This window comes from Larus michahellis, chromosome 3 (assembly GCF_964199755.1).
Source record: "Larus michahellis chromosome 3, bLarMic1.1, whole genome shotgun sequence".
In the NCBI taxonomy this organism is placed as follows: Eukaryota; Metazoa; Chordata; class Aves; order Charadriiformes; family Laridae; genus Larus; species Larus michahellis.
Window position 1 is genome coordinate 13135913 of NC_133898.1, and position 17430 is coordinate 13153342.

Here is a 17430-nt window from a genome sequence, read left to right on the forward strand (position 1 = left end):
AAGTTGTTTTGAAGGCAAGTAAGAGGATTGATACAGTTGTCACACGTGGAAGGAGAGCGTTGTGTGCCAAAAACGGGGCAGCAGGGGGAAGGCGGGACCTGCAGAAACATCCTATATTTTATGAGATGCTGAGCGCCTGCATCCCTGGGCTGATGCTGCTTTCCCCCCTCCTTGCCTGGCATCCCAATTAATTTCCATTTCAAAGGTCTGCGGTGATGCCGCAGACACAAAGCGAGCTGTTAAGCAATGGTTGCCGGGTCCGTATTTGATTTTTATTATTTTTATTTTTTTTTTCCTTTTGCTCAAAGGTGACCGGCCCACCCTGTGCACCAGGCGCAGGGCAGGGGGATATTTTTAGCCGCTTTCTTCCGAAATATCAGCTGGGCGGCTGGGGTTTGGGTTGCATGACGCAACGCAGTGGGACCGTGCGTCAGCTGGAAAGGCTGAAAGGCAGGAAGAATTTGGGGGGGAAAAGCAGACTGAGAAGTCCCCAGGAAGCCGCAGCCTGGGCTGGGTGCCACTGTGCCGATCGCTCCTTGCACCCACCAGCTGAAATGTATTGAAAAACAAACCCAAAAGTCCTACTTGACAAACAACTTAAAAAAAAAAAAAAATTCTGGATATTTTTTTTGTTCTTGTGTGTGTTTCAAATTACAGAAGTTCCTGAAAGGGAAGTTTATTGGTTTCAGGTGCTATTTTGGGGGCTTCTTTAACTCAAAAAAAAAAAAGGCTTTATTGCCCAGACAAGGCTCTGGCATCTGCCGGCCCTGCTCTGCCCGTGGCATTTTGGTCCCATCGGCATTTGGGAGCCCACTGGCCCATGCAGGCAAGTTGTCACACACTGTGCTCTCCATTTATCTTTGCTGTGACTCATGTTGGAAGGAGCTCATCATCTGCCTGAACTCGGTGACCTTGGCGAGACAACAGGGAAGAGAAACACTGCCCCGCTGGCAACGTGCAGTGGTGCAGAACGCTGGTGGGATCTCTGGGCACATGCTTGGCCATCTCCGGGTCTAGGTTGGCCATGGCCAAGCCAAAGGTGGGCATGGCCCAGGTTGGCCATGCCCAAGATCACAGGTGGGCATGGTCCAGGTTGGCATCCATGGCTAAGAGCAAAGGTAGTCATGGCCCAGGTTGGTCGTGGCCAAGATGAAGGTGGGCATGGCCCAGGTTGGCCATGGTGAGGTTCAGGTTGGCCATTGTCCAGGTTGGCCATGGATAAGTCCAAGGTGGTCATGGCTCAGGTCCACCAAAGACACATCATCTGGGTCCTCCTCCTTTCTTTCTGTGGTCTTAAATTTTTGCTTTAGTAACTAATTAAAACCACGTGTGATTTTTGTTTTAAGGATGACAAACTTCCTTTATGCCTTGAAAAAGAAAAAAGAAATAAAAATCGGTTCACGGAAAAAGCCGCCCAAAGGTCTCACTGACACAGAGCCTGCATCCATTGGAAGGAAGCCTTCCTGCGCTCGCCCCCTCGCTCATGACTGCCTTGTGCACGCACTGTTGAGGGCACAGAAGACCTCAGCCCAGCCAGACCAGCTCCAAGCCAACCCAGGATGTTCTCACATCCCTTAATCCCTGCCTATCTTGGGAATGACGAGCAACCAAAGCCAACGATGAGATCTGTGCTTGGGTGCTAACATTGTCTGTTGCAATTGCTGGGGGGCAGTCGGGGCCGGCGGGTGGGGGCACACAAGCCAAAGCACCCATCAGATGTAGGCTGAACATTTCGGCTTTAGCAGAGCCGAACAGCTGACAGCTGCCACACCATGGCCATCCAGTGCCACAGGAGCGCCAACGCCATGCTGCCAGGCGCTCGCTCTCTCTCTCTATATTTTATTTTTTTTTTTTCCAATGACTCGCATCTGACCTTTCAAACACCTGTTCAGCCTTAAACAGCTAAAAATACCCACCGAGCTTTGCATCTGATTTTCATATTGCAACAAAGCTCACTGTTTCCAGCGTGTTTTCTTGTGTTTCTGGCAGGTTCTAGGATGGTCAACCTCTCCTCTGGTCAAACTCAGCATAGACGGGCATGAGAGATGGCTGGCTGCAGGCAGGGTTGCGCGGTCTGCGCCGGCGCGTGGCCAGAGAGGTCCTTAGAAGCAATAAGGGGGAATTATGGATGCTATAATGGGGCTGGGCATATTATTTATATGGTGTACGACAATCCCAAGGATGGTAGGACCAAGGGGACCTTCCCACTGCCCTCTCGGAGGCCTCTGCAATGTCCCTACAAGCCACTACCACTACCCAGCCTCTGCTGCCCTTCCTGAGCATCCCAAACCTATTCTGGGTCATTTCTTGGGGAATTTGAAAATTAAGACCTACAGCGTTTAAGCTGTCATATAAAAGCAAGGCTCTCGGGTTCTTCCTGCTGGGGACACCACTGTACCTACAAAGGCTTGTCCTGTGGAGCCAAGAAGACCTCAGATGTTGCAGCAACGTCTTGCTTGGTGTTGCATGGCTCGTTGGGGCCCGGGCTGGGTGAGGGCAGGGACCCTCGTGGGGATACAGGGCCTTTTCTTCCCTGATTTGATGAATTTCTCCTCGCTGGCCGTTTGACAGGCTCGTCCATTAATTTTCCCGGGAGGGCATGTGGGAAGCCTTCGCTTCCTGGCCTGGTGGGGCTGCTGCTAATTAAAACACGCTTCATCTCTGCACGATTATGGATGTTGCGCGCCCAGTGAAAAATTTTTTTGACAAAGACATAATTATCTTGGATATTAATTAGGGGAAATAAAGTTGGAAGATGGCACGATAGCCCTTCCCTAAGCGGGCGAACGTGCACAGCAGCAAACCGCATCTTCCCTGAGCATCCTCTCTGCTGCCCAGGCTGGCAGGCGGCTCCGGCACTAATTGGCTCTAATTGGCATCTCTGTAACAGCATGGGCTGGAGGATGGCATGCAAGGAAAGATGGGAAGAGCTGAGGAGCAAGGGCGAAGGAAAAGGGCAGTGAGAGCCGCAGCTCTGCCTCACCGCAGCCCAGCCCGTCCCCGTGCCACCGCCGCGACTCATGGGATGGCTGCAGGTGGCCCCATATTAAAAAAAAAATATAGGATTTTCTGATTTTTTTTTTAGTGTTTGTTTTTTTTTTTCCTGAAACACACAAATAAACCCCCTGACCGTCGGAGGAGGACACATGGGGGTGCTGGGTCCCCCCCTTCCCCCCCCCAGACCTCGGCGTGTGCTGATGGCACAGCATCCCGGCGCCCATCCCTCCCAGGGCCGGCAGCGGCAGCAGAGCCCTCCCGTCAGCCAGGGAGGGGGGAACAGCCACGAGCACCTGACATTAAACATTCAAATTACTTATTGGCAGAAATAGGTTTAAAAATAGGTTTTTTTATGATAAACAAACTAACCTCATACAGGAAGTGAGCTGCAAATACTAAAAACTAGTATGTTGTAAGAGAGCTGGTAACAGAGCTGCCCCACAGAACCAAAAAAAACAACAACAAAAAAAAGAAGCAGTCAGGGTTTTTTAAATATTTTCTTGGGGCTTTTTTTGTGTTTTTCTTTTTTTTTTCATGTTTTCCCTCCCGGCATGGGGAACAGGGCAGAATTGTGGGGAGGAAAGGCAGGAGGACCCTGTGCTGCTGGGGGATGAGGTGATTTCTTCTCTCCTCGTGGCCCCTAAATTAAAGGTAAAGCCCAGCGACGCGCAACCAGATTCACGATGTGAACCCCAGGTTTTAGCACGCCTGGACTTCAAAAAGCGTTTACTTCTGCTGCTGAAAAGGTTAAGCAGTTTTCCTACCGAAACCCCGAGTGTGGGCTGTGAAAGAACATGTTAATGAAGAAAATTTCCCCAGGGCTGCTCTTTTATTATCACCAAAGCCATCGAGTTTCAGTTTGAGTTATTTGTATTTATTTATAAAAACAAAGATTAAATAAGTAGAACAAAAACAAAAACCTCATCCTAATTTCTGAGCTAAGCCTGATTTATTCAAACAAAGAATTCCCCACACACACCACCACCACCACCCCCCCCCGCCCCAGGCAGGTAGCTGAAGGCTGTTTTCCCCTTCGCTTTGAGAACCAAAAAGAAAAAAAAAAAAAAACACCAAAAAAACCCCCAACGCTGAGTTACCGGTGTGCTGCATGTGAAATATATTTCAGGTTTTAAAAAAAAAACAAAACAAAACAAAAAAAAAACCAAAACAAAACCCAAACCAGCCCTCGTTGGCTGCAAAAATGAAGATTTCAAAGTCACCGGGGGGGTGGGGGGGAGGCTGGGGGCCGACGGTGCAGCCGGCCGGGGCAGGTGCCCCCAGGAGGTGCCGGCAGCGCGGCCCCCAGCCCGGCCACCGGCTTCAGCCATGGTTTGGGGAGGGAGCATCTGATTGAAGAGAGAAAAAAGAAAAAAAGGCATTTCTCTTTTCATGTGTTTTCCCATCCATCGCGAAAGAACTGGTTAAAAAACACATAAAAAAAGGCGCCCTTCAGTGGTCTTGTAGCCTTTAACGCGTTGTTTTTCTACATATTTTATGTTGTTGGCTTTTGTTATCAGCCTCATCTGCAATTTGTGGCCAATTCTGTCATGCTTTAGGCAGACATCTTGTTCCCAAAACTGTTTGCAACCTTTCAGCGACGGTACAGCCTCGAATACAGGCAGAGAAAAGCCACAGCGCAACGAGAAAAAGGGCAGATTTAACCCCAAAATGATCATTTGGCCAAATTGTTGTTCCAAAGGCAGGGACGAGCCCCAAGGCACTGACAGGCGGCGCTGAGCCAGCCCCAGCCCACCCTTCTGCCCTGCCCGAGCATCCTCGCTTTAATTTGAATTATTTGCATTTCCCCATCCCAGGAGAAGCCAAATCCATCCCTACGTAACCCGTCGGATTTTATTTTTTTTTTTCCCCCCATCCCGAACAGCGTTTTCCGCCGTATTTTCCCAGCCGTGGGCACGAAGCCGTCCCGGCCATCCCGGCTGAGCCCTCCTTTTCTAAGCACGGCGTGAATTAAATCAGTTGAGCTGTTATTCACCACCGAAAACGAACGCAGCCAATCTAGCACCTATTTGATATTAATAGCGAAACCAAAAAAGCAAATTAATACCGCAGGATGAAGGCATTTTAAAAAAATAAAATGAAAGTCATTCAAGTGCCCGATGGACTCAGAGAGCAAAGCTGGAGCGTGGGAGCCGATTTCGGCCACCGCCAGCCCACGTGGACCAAGGTGGCTGAAATGTGGCGGTTTTGGGGGAGTAGTTAAACTGAAAGGAAAGGCTCGCGGCCGTGCCCCCCCCCTCCACCCCAGGTTTGGCAGGGTTTATGGCCGGGGCAGCGCGATGCTCTCCCGGCAGCCCGGAGAGGGAAGTGATGCGCTGCATCCCCGGCGAACCCCCGGCTTTGAAATAACCAATTTTGGGGTTTTTCAAAGAATTAGCACGCCCGGCGGGGCAGCCCGGCTGGGGGAGGAATGAGACATTGTGAAACCCAGCTCCTTTTCCTGAGGCTGCCGCTGCCGTCAGCGCCGGAGCCCAAGCCCTGCCCGAAAAAAAGCTTAAACGGTTTCCCAAAGCAGAGGCGCCGAAGGGGAACTCGCCCCTCGCCGGGAGCTGGCCACAATTTTGGCCTCCCCAAAGCGGGGCATGATTGCCGGCTGCCCCCCCAGGAAGGGCTGCCTTCCCTTGCCGGACCACCGCAGCCCCGAGCCTCCCGTTCCCCCGGGATGCTTGGGGAGGGGGGGTCCCCTCGCCCCACTTCCCCCCCTCCAAATTTACCCCCTATTTACGCCAGACACAAATAACATCGTATTTTTTCGGCCAGAATATATAGCTATAGATATAGATATATTTTAAAGTCAATCTCTCAGGGCTCTCCCAATGCTCTCTCCACTTCCTGTGACAAAACAAAAACACGCTTCGTTTGAAACTTATCCTTCCTCTATTAAGCACCGAGAAATAATGACCAAAGGCACCCAAAAAAAACCCCCCACACTGCACCCCACTCATGCTCTGCAGTCGCTGCCCCCTTCCCACGCCTTCACCCTCCGGGCAGAGGAGGGACCCGGGCACGCCGGGCTGAAACAGCATCACCCAGGCGAAGAATAGAACCACTTATCAAAATATTTAATTCAAAATCTCGCCCGCGGAGGGGCTGGATCTCGAGCCGAAGGTGAATTTCCACTTCGCTATTTTCGTCCCGCTGCTGTTCAAGTCAAACGCTCCCCCTCTCCACGTCATCATTTTAAAACCGGAGTCAAAAAAGCAGCTAAAATAGGTAGGGTTCGGTAAATTCATATTTTGACTCATCCATTTCTCTTCGGCACGATTAAACACCCCGTCGGTCGCAGTAATATTTGCCACTCGGCGAAGGGGAGCACAAACCCCACTTGCAAGATTGAGAAAAAAAAAAAAATCATTTTAGTTTGACTCATGTGGAAAGAGTGAAACACAGAGAGTGCCCTGAAATTGGGCTACGCACCAGGCTTTTACTACACCATTTACCACAAGGGAAGAAACCAGAATATTGGACAATTTCAGCCACTAATTCAAGAGCATTTCGAGGCGGCCGTGGGCTGCAGGCTCCCCCTCGGCAAACACACCCGGTTTTGCTGCTGTTTGAGCATCCTTTTGGGCAGATGGATGAAAGAAGACGGGGCGGGGGGGGGGGGAAAAACCCGAATTTGTGGTTGAGCTGATTTTGCTCCATCATAATTTTGCCAAACGATGCTCAGTCTGGTCGGCGGGGATCGCCTCCTACCTCGGCGAGAGAGGGGTTTTACCCGAAGCCGATAAAATGGTAACAGCTGGCTTGAAAACGAAACCCACCTGGAAAATCATAGGGGGACTTTCAGGCGGGTTTGGCAATTTGCCTCGCTGAGAATTAATCTGAAAAAAATCAATAATTAATAAACGAGCCCCAGGAGGAATTTTGGAGGCTGGTCGCCGCGATGTGCTGGGTGAAACCTAAGCCTGGATAGCATAAAATGGGGGTTTTCTCTGCCCCGGCCCCCAACAAGGAGGGCTCCCGAGGGAAATCCCGACCCCGCTCCAGCAGGATGGTCGGGCGGGAGCACCGATTCCCTTCCGTGCTGCATCCCGCCTGGATGCTCCCGGTATCCCCAGCTCATCCCCCGGCTCAGCCTCTCACCACCGCCTGAGCCGTGCGATGCCAATCTTTTCATCAAAGCTCGCTGAAAACAAAACTGAGAAACAGCCTTGTGGTTTGACAAGAATGTATTTACATAAAAATATATATTTTAAAAAAAACCTTTGGGGATGGTGAGAGAAGGCGCTCGCTGTGTTTGTGAGGTCCCTGACATTTAAGCGAGGCTCGCCGAGCGTGGCGGCCTCACGTGTTACCCACGCCGAACCCCACATGGGAGCCAAAGCTCCTCCTCGGGCCCGGCTTAAATTTAGAAAGGCTTTTTATTATCTCCCCATCACTTCCCTCAGCCCTCGCCAGACGGGACAAACAGGGGCCATTCAGGAGGAGCAAGGAATTAAAGCCCAGGCATGCATAAGATAAGGGAGCTGCATCCATTTCTTTGCATTCCGGCCCAAAAAGCCAGGCACAGCCGAAGAAAAAAAAAAAACCAACCCCCAAAAAACAGCCCAAAAGTTGTGTTTTTGGCAGCTCCCCTGCTGCCAGCCAGCCACGGTGCTTTCCTTGTTTGCTTCGGCACCGCGACGGTACGCATCAAACCCAAGCGCGCTTGCATTTAGCCGCACGGCTTGCCTTCGCTTGCAAGGCTCAGATTTGTTGGCACTGTTGTGTTTCTTCGCCGCGCTTGTATTTAGTCGCCGCGCTTCTATTTGTTTGCGACGTCTGCATTCCTTTGCAAGCTTTGTGCTTGTTTGTGACGCGTGTTATTTGCTGGCAAGTCCTGAATTCTTTGCTTTCCAAAAATTAAATAATTAATTAAATAAATAAATAAATAAAAAATAGGGCGAGAAGGTGTTGCCCGCCCCCGGCGAGGCAACCGGAGGGACACGCCAGCCAGGGCCACTGCCCGTGCTGTGCCTGCCGGCCCTTGAGTGGCGGGGAGCCGCTGGCAAGCGCCCTGCCCTGGCTGTACGGACCGGTGGTTTCTTTCAGCACGCCTATTCCCTCTTTTCTGAGTCATTCTGAGATCGCTCGACATCTCTAGCTCGCAGGCAGCGAAAATACGCTTTTAGTGCGCAATTTGGCAGAGTGAGTCGGTCCCGCGTAGCGGCACGTGCCGGGCGCGCCTCGCCGTCTGCCGGCGCGGGCTCCCCGCCAAGCAGGCGCTTGGGGCTCCCCGCGTCCCGGCAAACGCCTGACGTAGGGTGGCGAGCGCCGGCGAGCCCTCAGGAACAGCACCGAGCGCAAGGAAACACAAAGTCGGCTTTGAAACCCTCCCATCGAGCAACACCTCCGAGGGCCTCACGCGCCAAAAACCCTCGAGACGTGCAGCCACAGCATCTCTCCCGCACCCCCAGCATCCCTCCCGCACCCTGTCCCCGTGCGGGGACGTGCTCCCCATCCCAGAGGGCTCGCGGACTGCCCCAGTGAGAGCTTTTGGGAAAGGGCGACAACGCTCCCGGGAGACGCCAGGCCCAGGCCCTTTGTGGGCCGGGGAGGGGGGCGGTGGAGGACCCCGGTGCTGCTAGCCCTGCGGAGACCTCTGGCCTCGGTGGGCACAGCTGTCGGCAATGCCCAGCGGTGACTTGGCTCTGGTGGGCGTTTGGGATGCCGAGCCCAGGGAAACCGGCCAAAAACACTCATTTCAGGCAAGGCTATGCAAATAAATGGTGTATCAGGCTAAACCCTCCCACTTGGGGTCAAACCACAGCCCATTATAGAGCATCGCCACCCCAGGGCCCTGCTCCCAAAACCCCGGCGCCTTCCCCATCTCGTAGCCCAAAGGGGAGCAGGGCGATCCCCAGCGCAGGGGCTGCCTTCAGACCTAAGGAGAGCTGGCGGGAAGGGCCCGGAAAGTTCAACCTCCCCAAAAAAACCCCAGTGCCCACGCTGGGCTGGAGCCCTCCCTCGCTTCAGCTCCCATGAAAAAGCATTTGCTCAGCACTTCTGCTGCGCCAGTTTCGCTGCTGGAAGCTACAAATCACGTCTGTCAGGTGGGGAACGGGGCTCACTGGCCTCTTCCCACCCATTTTTATTTTTTTTTTTATTATTATTATCGCAGGAGAACATCCTCGCCAGCAGGAAAAACCTCGCAGCAAGCCGCCCAAACCCTCTGCCTCAAGCAGGTGCCGAGCCTTCAGCCTCCTGCTTCACCCCTGAGCCGTGCCGCCACCGCCTTTCCCGGCGGAGCGTCGCTTCGGCGCGTAACGCCGAGCACAGCCCACGTGGGCCGAGCAAACGCCGGCCCACGTTTCCATTGCCACAGCTCCCATCCCCGCAAAACCCAGCGGGGCCGGTGACCCCTTCAGCACCCGCACTTAATAAAGGGCTTTTATTCAGGGCATCGACAGAGACACCAACCCCCCCCCACCCCCAGCCCAGGCAGCCCCAGAGGGATGCAGTGGCAAGAGAGGGGCATATATTTTGGGATCCCAGCTGGGCGTTTGGACCCAAGGAGCCCTGAGCCACTCGGCTACCAAAAAAGCTCAAGCATAGAAAATATTTACGCGTAGGAAGGAGGAACGACGGGTGGCAGCTACCTCGAAAGCATCCACTTGGCCTCACCAGGGTGCCAAGCGAGCCGGCGACACCCCCGTCCTCCCCCCCTTCCCTCTCTCGCAGGTCTTCGAAAAAAGCGCGGGGGCTCGAGAAAGATCGGTACTAGAAACCAGCGCGTCTCCATCATGACCCGCAGGAGGCCGGCGGGGACAGCACCGTCCCCGCGAGCCCCAAACCTCCTTCCCTTGCCCGCACCCCCCGAAACCCCCAACCACGCAGCCACGTCAAAGCCTTGGGGCGCTGCGGGCACGCCAGGATCGGGGGGGGGGTAAGAGCGAAACCAGTGCGAAGCTCTGAATGGGATGGCCCTGGGGGTGGGATGGGGGCACTGGCCCTCCCGGTTCATATTTTAATAGCCACAGCGGTGAAGCTGAGGGTCAACCCAGGCTGGGGCTGAGCCACCACGGCTCTGTCCTGCCGCCGCTAAGGGGGCAAATTAACGAAACCGCTGAAAAACGCTATGAAAAAAATATCAGAGACGTTGAAGGTGTTGCCGAGATTAAAAATATTTTTTTAAACCTTGAGAAACGGTCGAAAACGTTTAAAAAAGATTTTTTTTTTTCCCAGTCTTGAAAAGCACCTTAAAAAAAAAAAAAAATATTTGGAAAGCCTTTTAAATGTTGAAAACGGGGAGGGGGGGGGAAATAGGGAGGATATTGAGGCTACCGGGGCGGGCCGGAGGAGCCGCTGGTGCGCGGGGGAGCCGGCGGGGAGGCGCGGAGCCGGCGCGGAGCCTCCCCCCCGGCCCTGCGCCCCCGCGGGCCCCGCATTTCCTTCTAACCAACCCCCCCTGCAGCCCTCGGCGGGAACTGCCCCGCGCAGAAAGTGCTGGAAGACGGGTTGGTTTTTTGGTTTTGGGTTGTTTTTTTGTGTTTTTTTTCACAAAAACAGACCCCCAAACGCCACCGAATAAAGGCAAAGCGGCTTCCCCCCCTCCCTCCAGCCCCCCCCCTTTTTTTCCCTGTTGTCAAAATATTTTTTTTTCCGTTAGCAAAATATTTATTTTTTTTCCCCCTGTTGTCAAAATATTTTTTTTTCTGTCATCAAAAAATAATTTTATTTTTTTTTTACGTTAAAACCCCAGCTGGCTTAATTTATACATCTATTTATCAGGACACGCGCTAGCTTTGCCCATGAAAAATGCCCAATTGTCTGAATTAACGACTGGATTTGGAGCGGAGGTTGCCACACAAGCCAGGACTGACGGAGCGCGACTTTAAACGGGAATAACTGAAACTTTCTCACGTCTAAGCTGCTGCCGCACTTTTTTTTTCTTTTTTTTTTCTTTTTTTTTTTTTCCCCCCCGAGCGCGCCAGCGCGCTGCCCAAAGCCCCTCATTTCGAGACTTTTATCGGGAGAAAACGGAGTGGCTGTGTGTCATCAAAACTAATGGGGGAAAGAAAAGGAAAAAAAAAAATAAAAAAAAAATCCGACAGTCTGGTGATAAGTGAGGCGAACCAGGAAAATGCATCCGAAGAAGATTCTTTGCATTCCCGTATCATTTTAAAATGTATGTTATCAGAAAATAACGTGTGTTAGAAGACGCTTATCAGAAAATGAAGGGAATAACCCGGCAGGGGTTATAACACCACCAGTAAACAACATATAAATATATTAATTATATAAACAACACCGTTTCAAACAGGTTTCACAGCCTCTGTAAATTCCTAAAAGAGCCATAAATCTCCCGCGGGGGAAAAAAAAACAGATTCGATGCTCTGAGTTCCTCTGTCTTTCCCCATTTCAGGATTACGGAGCGCGGGGGGCGCAGGACCCATCTCTGGCTCACCGGAGGACGAGCAGCCGGGGCCGGACGGGCTTTGCTGAATCGTATACATCGCGTGCCTTGTTTTATTTTATGAGTGATAACGAAAGTAAGAAAAGTGCTTTGGGGGTTTTGCAAAGTTCTGCCACTGACATGCTTTGGGAATGACTTGCTGTGACGCTTTGGGAATTCCTTTCCATTTGGGGGGAGCGCCGCAGCACAGCCAGCGTGGGAAAGTGCACTCATCTCCCCTGCCTAAACCTGCCAGCAGCAAAAAACAAAACAAAACAAAAAACCCAGCGTATTTTGTACTTCGCTTTACCAGGAATCTCTGAAAACCCCCACCCCTGCTCACGAACAACAATTTCTCCTGTTGCTGAAGACGAAGCGTGCTTGAGCAGTTCGGTTTTTCCTGGGACCCACACTTTTACACAAGCCGCCGCGCCTTGGATGTCCCGATTTTTCTAGCGACCGAATTCTTGATGCAAACAAGAGGGGACGCCAGCTGCCCACCACCGGCCGCAGGGACTGGCCTTCCTGCAGGTGTGAATTTTGTTACACCTGGAAATGAGTGCTCTGCGTAGGAACGAAATGATCGCTGCCCCTGAGACGGCAGACCATCAAATCTGTCACGTGCGCGGTTGGTAAATGTGAGTTTTTTGAAAATACGGCATAAAATACTATTACGAAGGTAGGGGAAATTTTCTCCATGGGTAGAAAAAAAAATATATATGTAGGGATTTCTCAAAGCAGTGCAACGGTCAGAGGAAAGACCTGCTTGTCTGTGCGTGCAGTTGAGGAGCCCAGCAAGCACCGGGAGGGGCGCCTTCATGCCGGGTTTTTTGTCCCAAACGGCGAATCTTTTTTAAAAACCGTAACCCTCTAAAATCTGCAAGGCCCCAAACTTCTGGAAAGCTGCACACTGTGCCCTTTCCCAGCCGGAGCCTTCCCGGGAAGCCCAGCCCGGCTGGGGGAGAGCGGGTGGGTGGGCGGCGGGGCCGCAGCCACCCACCTCCCCACCTGGCCACCTCCTGCCTACCGGCTGGCTTGCGGGCAGGGGCGCAGGCAGCACGTTGGCGGGGGCCAGGCTGGAAGGCTGCTTTGCCGCTCAGAGAGAAATCCCCACCTACGGAGAGCATGGGTTTCAGTTTCGAGGCGTGACAAACGGCGTGGTACGAGCTCTTTCCTCCGCCGCCACCGCCGCCGCCGTCGTTGTCGTGCTGTGGGGCTGCAGGGGAGGGGACGGGCGGGCAGCTGCCATCTCGGGGGGGTGCATGGTGGAACGCGCCAGGGATGGGACCGTGACACGCGCGCGGCGGCGCGGGTGGGAGGTTTCCAGCCGAAATCGGCTCCCTGCATCCCTTCACAGCTCCCGGCAACGCCATCTGGCACGGCGAGCCAAAGTGATGCTGATGCCTTTACTCATGGTTTCCAATCCCAAACGAGAGGGGAGCAGGGCGAGCTGTCACCCGGCACTGGGAATGGCAATATAAACCCAGTCGTAGAAAATACGGACTTGGCATCCCTGGAGGTATCCAGACCAGGGCTGGATACGGCCCCGAGCCCCTCAGGTCTGCTTGGAGCGGGCAGGGAGGCAGTCGCGGCCGGGGCTACCCACGTCTTCATCTCAAGACTCGATACCCTGCCTGGGTTTAATCCTTTGCCTCATCTCAGTTCTTCAAACCCATTTCCCTGTAAGTTCTCACGAAGGAACAGTTCCTGTTTCTCCGCCTCGGCCGCGACCACGCTTTTTTCTGCCCAGCCCCAGGCACAGCCCTCATCCCACAGCTCCGCCAGGAGCCTTCGCTACAGCCCCACGGGAAAACCAGGGATTTAAAAGATACTCAGCTTTGCTCTAATTCAGAGTTTGCCAGTGTTTTTGGTGTTTTTTGTTTGTTTGTTTGTTTGTTTTTAAATCTCCGTGAGCTGAAATTCCATGGGGATGTTGGGTTTGGAAACCCGTCCCCCACCAACCTGCACCCAGCCCCAGGGCTGCGGCGTGACTCCGGCGATGGAGACCCCTGCCGGAGCCGTACCCCCCCACTCCCGCTGCCACCCCTGCAAGCCGGACACATCGCTTTAGTCTTTAGTCCCGCAGACACCATTAACCCCTTTTGTCAGCACAACGCAACCGCGCGCTCAAGCTTAAAAGTGGGTTTTGTGGTTGATGTAAGGATGCTGTGATTAACATGCGCCTGGGTTCAAAAAAAAATCATTTTTCTTCCTCTGCCATGCAGGCATGGGGACACCCAGGCGCTTCCCCAGAGAAAACCGGGGCTACCCTAAAGGCCACAGGGACAGGCAGCCGCACTTGCATCCACGCGGGTGCCTTCAGCCCCCGGGGCTGCCTCTCTGCAGGAGGATGAGGAGAGGGCGGCAGAGGTGAAAGCTGATGCCCGGGCGAGACGCTGCGTCCCTGCGTGGCCCCAGGCGGCACAAGCAGCATCACCAGCACCACCAGCACCAGCATCACCACCAGCAGCAGAGGGGGAAGAGTTATCCCAGGAGCGCTGCTCTCCCCTCTCCTTCAGCAGCCGCGCTCGCTGCTGATTCATTTTTGGCCGGTGAGCCCACGCGAGGCGCAGCGCCTCCCGCCACTCCGTGGGGTTTTGCCTTTCTTCTTTTTCGTCAAACGGGCGCCAAGTTACCAAAAAAACCCTCGTCACGTGGCTGCGATACGGCAGCCCCGCTTTCATTTACTGGAACTGCACAGCCTCGAAAAAACACAAGTTTCCAGCAGCCCGGACGAGCCACTGATGCTCTTAGAGGGCCCCCCCAGGCACCCAGGGCTTTGAAGGTAAGGAGCTGCTGCGCGGGTGCTTTCCCCGTCCGGGCGGTCCTCCTCAGCTCAGTGCCTTGCAGGGTGCGCTGGGTACCCCAAACCACCGTCCCAAAGCCGTGCCGCCCATCCCGTGGAGACACTCACCCGAACCGTGGCTGCTTCCCCGCATCCTCCAGAGCCAGCGCCTGCGATGGGGAGAGAAAACATCAGAGCTGGGTATGTTTTCATGGGAACGGGTTAAAAAAAAAAAACAAAACCCCAAAGTGCTGGCTGCAGGGGCGCAAATGTCACTTATTTCCCACCATTAAGGGATGCCCAAGATAATTAGGAGGGGAAAAAGAACCCGGACCCCGCCTTGGTCCCTTCTCCAAGCAGGACAGCCGTGCTCCTGCTGACTCACCCGCTGTTGCCTCCTCCAGTGACACCGGACGGCCCGGCAGGCTCTGCTGCCCTGCAGAAAAATAGGCTTTTTTTCATTTAGGCTGCTTGAAAAAAACCTCTTCTGCTTCTTGCGTTTCAGCAAAGGGGCAGGGAATCACCTATGGAGGAACGAGACCTTCATGAGTGGTAAGGGGAATACTGGATGCAGGACCAGAGCCGGACCCCGCGCGTGGATGTTTCGCCCTGTTGCCTCCAAGTTTCCACCGGTGTGGTTTTGTGCCACAGGGTGGAAATCGGCCAGAGTTTCGTGCCAGCTTGGATGCCGGCGGTGTGTGCCTAGGGCAGGATGCTCAACCACGGGGGCTTTGCCCCAGGGATTCATCCCTGCGCTTCCCCCGCTTCCCCTTTCACAGGCATGTAGTGACAAGGGTTTAATATCAGCTTCTCTGGGGAAAGCTCACAGCCCAAACCTGCACGGTTTCTGCTTGGATGGCGTTAATGCTTAAATATTAAGCATTAATGGAAATAATGGGGGGAATGTCAGGGAAACAGAGGAAAGCTAGGCTTTAGCATCCTTCCCCGGGCTGCGAGAGCGGTCCACGCATGTGAAGGACAGCGCGTGTCCTCAGGGCAGGTAAAAATTCCATCAGCCAGGGCAAATTGTAGCCCATCAAGTGCAGAGTCTCTGCTTTACCCTGCTGTCCGGGTACCAGCATCCCCTCTCGGCGCAGAGCCCCCCACTTCCCAGGCGCAGGCGTATCCTCCTGTAGCAAACCCCACGCGCGGCAGTTTCTGACGCCAGCACCGAGAGCCGCGCGCGGATCCCCTGTACCTCTCGGACCATAACAAATCTGTCTGACGTCCTACCTGGCTTCTCCTCGCTGCAGCTCCCAGCCCGGGATGTGCCGATGGGTTTATACGGCCCCCCCATCACCCCCCCGCTGAGATGTGGGGAAGGGAGAGTTTCCCACGGCCGATGGCTGCTCCTGCTTCCCCCGAAGCAGTTGGCTGCACCCATTGGGAAAGGCTCAGGGGTTTTTCCCATCGGAAAGGGCCTTTGCTGGGAAAAGTCTCATTTCCCAGGGCTTTCAGCCAAACCCACGAGGACCATGGCAGCAGCAGGGGGCTGGGGAGGGGATGACATACAGGCACCAAAATCCACTATCCCAGGGGGTGGCGGGAGGCTCTGCCGAGTGGCCCCCAACCCTACAGGCTTTTAGCCAGGTGATGCATCCCCAAACTTTTGGGCTCCTGGTTGCTCTTCCAGCCTGTCCGCTGGGAAGCACTCTGCTTTTTCCCCTACTTCCATCAGCCGGGCTAAAGAAAGCCGTGACCTCCCTGCAGACCTCATGGGAAAGGCTGTTGGCTGCCACCTGGGTGATGGAAACCATCCCTGTTCCCCCGGGAACAGCTCTGGCAAACAACCGTCCGAGTTGCTCACCCCACTCCAAGCCCTTTCCCCCGCCGCTGAGGGACCCTTTCCCTCTCTCCCGCTGTGTGTGGGGGGAGGGGGCGGCTGGCACCCTGCTCGTGTCCCACCCCCTGCTTTTTCACACAATTTCTGTTTTTCGCGATTTCAGCGTGGCCAGCAGCGCGGTTCTTATGTGTGTCAAGAAAACGAACCAACCCGAAAAAGGCGGCTTACCGGCAGGTTTGTGCTCCCTGATTCAGCTGGAGTTCAGAGATGAGTCAGGCAGCGGTGAACAGCCCCAGAAGGGAATAAAACGAGGGCTGCTTTCATCAGCCTTTCGCAAATTCATGCTATTTTAAAAAAAACAGGTTTGTGACACTGGAGTGGCTGCGGCGGCGGCTTGGATCTGGTGGGATTTGGCGACCCCGGGTGCCCTTGTGGCTGTGGCTCCCCATCGGCGCCCGGGCCTCGCTGAGGCTCTGCCCGAGCATCCCAGGGACCATCCACGAAGTCGGTCCCTCCACACCTCCAGCCAGTGCTCCCCGGCATCCCCAACACTCTAGCGGTGGCTTTAACCCTTCCAGCGCCACCACTGCCAGCTCCTAACCTCAGGTTCGCCACGGTCGCCTCAGTGACAACCCGAGCGGCCGCAGTGCCGGGCAGAACCGGCTGCTCAACCATCCCTTGTTGAGGACAGCCGGGCCGCAGACGGTGCTCTGGCTTATCTGATGAGCGTGATCGCCCACAGGCCAGGGAAAAAACACCAAAACACCAGCACCCTTTGTGTTCTCATCTGTGGCTTTCACCGATTTCTCATACGAGAAGCAAAAGTCACCCGCACCGAGATGTCGGCAGCCACCCTTGCGGTGGCAGCCCGTAAGAGAGGCCGGCTGCGGTGATGATGCTTTTTCTAACATGTAAAGGGAAAACCAAGGGTTAATGATATATTTCTGCGCATCGCCCCGTGTGGCTTTTTGAACTGCTCCATCCCTGCAGAACCCTCAGGCTCTTTCACGACCCATTACTGAGTCTCGTGCCATTTAGAGGTGAATTCCTCTCCGCTAAAGCGTGGCTCCTGCGCACTGCCAGCTCCTGCTCTCCCTTTCGACTTTTCCCTGGGGCAGCAGAAAGGGAAGCGGGGCGAGGGACCGGCGCATGATCCCTCCTCCCTAATTATTTCAGTATGCGGCCGCAGGAGCCTGGCGCTGGAAGCGGCGTGTCGTTCCGTGGCCAACTTGGCTGGGACTCGAGGGATCGCAAGCCCCCGGGTGAACCCGGGAGGTGTGGAGGTCTGGAGGCATTGGAGCCCAGCGGCAGCTACCCGGCAGCAGCATCAACCGCTCGCGGTGCCATGCTCCCTAATGCTTGGATATTGCCCCAAAAAGCAAGGGGATGGGCGATCCTCTCGATCCAGCGCTCCCGCCTCGGGGACGATGCTGGACCTCGCCCCAGCAGAGCACGAGCCAGTGGGAAATG

The 17430-nt window shown here is 54.4% G+C and overlaps 1 long non-coding RNA gene across 2 annotated transcripts; it reads right to left on the bottom strand.

The window, feature by feature from the left end:
• Positions 1-709: 709 nt before the first annotated feature.
• LOC141740271 (uncharacterized) lies at positions 710-15431 on the bottom strand. 2 transcript variants are annotated; one of them, XR_012585938.1, is made up of 4 exons: positions 15411-15431; positions 14563-14613; positions 14307-14347; positions 710-2101 (listed from the first exon to the last, which is right to left on the bottom strand). It is a non-coding gene; the product is annotated as an uncharacterized LOC141740271 (long non-coding RNA). The 2 variants fall into 2 exon arrangements; XR_012585937.1 differs by lacking the exon at positions 15411-15431 and having other exon boundaries at positions 14563-14997.
• Between the last annotated feature and the right edge of the window lie 1999 nt (positions 15432-17430).